Source organism: Pygoscelis adeliae, unplaced genomic scaffold, assembly GCF_000699105.1.
Source record: "Pygoscelis adeliae isolate BGI_AS28 unplaced genomic scaffold, ASM69910v1 Scaffold14, whole genome shotgun sequence".
In the NCBI taxonomy this organism is placed as follows: domain Eukaryota; kingdom Metazoa; phylum Chordata; class Aves; order Sphenisciformes; family Spheniscidae; genus Pygoscelis; species Pygoscelis adeliae.
Genome location: NW_008825109.1, coordinates 20,809,175 through 20,811,152, shown reverse-complemented (window position 1 = coordinate 20,811,152; position 1,978 = coordinate 20,809,175).

Here is a 1,978-nt window from a genome sequence, read left to right as displayed (position 1 = left end):
GTCAGTAAGATGGATCCATGCCATCAGCACATTTACAAAGTAAATAACTTAGTTCTCTTTTTAAAAAGATCAGTTACCTCTTAATCCAAAGTTACAGAAGATTTTTCACTACACATGTTTTTTGTTTTTATCTTTTTCTTTTTTCTGTTTTTTCTTTTTTTCTTTTTTTAAACAGATAACACGTCCTAAAAAAGGAATGTACAGCAAAATGAGATACATTTCTGATAAACAATGAAAATGTAGGCTCCTCCTCTGTTTACTGTTGTCTGGATACCCTGAAGGAAAAAAAAATAATCTAGCAGACACCAGCGTAGGTGTAAACTGGTTGCTTCGGACTAAACTGGAGTTCAGCATTGGTTACATCCTGACCCAGTCAAGAGTTGCAGAATTCTTTTGCAGATCTTCCCGAACCGTATGTCTGTACGCACAGCATCTGCAGTGCAGACGCAGCACCAGTGCACCAGAATAACTCCCAGTTATTCCCCCACTGAATTTGGGCTCTGCCCAAGAGGGAGATGTTCTCTTCGCTGGAGGCTACAGTGTGCGTGCAGCCCTTTGATACCGGCAGCTTATGAGAGTCACTCCTGAAGAGCTGAGAGGCTTTTTTTCCCCTGTTGCTGTGCTACAGACTGATTTAGCAGCATTGCTTAACACTAATACGAACAGTGTGACAAAAAGCTATTGCCTTTGTACACCTTAAGCTCAAAGGTTAAAAATCTCAGCAGACATGGATGTATGAGACTTGCATGCTTCATGTTTGCTATGTTGACCCACTTCTGACCTGGACAGCTTTGCGTGATGGAGAACAAGAACAATGGGCAGCTCCCTTTCACCCACTCAGCCGAGGGACACCTCTGGCCCCCGGGACCCAGGGCATTATCAGCACCCACTTATTGAACAACCAGTTCTGCTGTCATTGAAGCCAACAACCAAATTCTCACTGACGTCAGTGGGAGTAGCAGCAGCGCCTGCATCCGATCCCTAAGTCTATGGCTGGGCTGCACAAATGACACACACAACATGCGGCAGCAAGAGGACCTGACTTTAAAAACAACAACCTGCCACTATTCCCTCATGTTTGCAACAGTGTCACCCCAGCCTGAGGCATCCAGGAGCCCTCAATGCAAGCATGGACTTCAGATGACAGGCCCTGGGCTCTTGGAGGTTATGCACAAAATGGAGGTGACAACTCCCTCTCCAGACCAAGCTTGCTGTAAACAGGCAGTTCAAAGGGCAGAGAAATGAGGATCTCAAGCACTTTTATCTGAGCCAGTTACACAGTCTGGGTTAGCAGCCACCAAGCACAGGAAGAACAGAGGGCACAGAAAGAGGGACATCATCAGTCAAGCATAGAGATTGGAAAGAACAAGACCCGTGAGAGGTAACACGCTGCTTAATTTCTCTCTTTAGGAGAGCTCTTCTCTGTTTTAAGCCCCTGAAAGGAGTGGAGGACAGAGAGGAGGTGACACACAAACAATATTCATGTTCTCAGTTCATATGCTTCCTCCCTCAGTGTTACAGAAGAAATGTGATTAACTGTATTCGTCTCGCTGAATAGTCTCGTTTAGCATTAGCAGCTTAGCACTAGTAGCTAAAGTAGTTGAAGCCTTAGGCCACAAGAGTTGACCGAGAGTAAACTTTTTGATAAAACTAATGCTGCTAATGCAGAACTAGCTGAATCCAGCAGACAGAATCATAGAATCGTTTAGGTTGGAAAAGACCTTTAAGATTATCGAGTCCAACCGTTAATGTAGCCCTGCCAAGTCCACCCCTAAACCATGTCCCTAAGCACCACATCTACACGGCTTTTAAATACCTCTAGGGATGGTGACTCAACCACTTCCCTGGGCAGCCGGTTCCAATGCTTGACAACCCTTTCGGGGAAGAAATTCTTCCTACTATCCAATCTAAACCTCCCCTGGCGCAACTTGAGGCCATTTCCTCTCGTCCTATCGCTTGTTACTTGGGAGAAGAGACC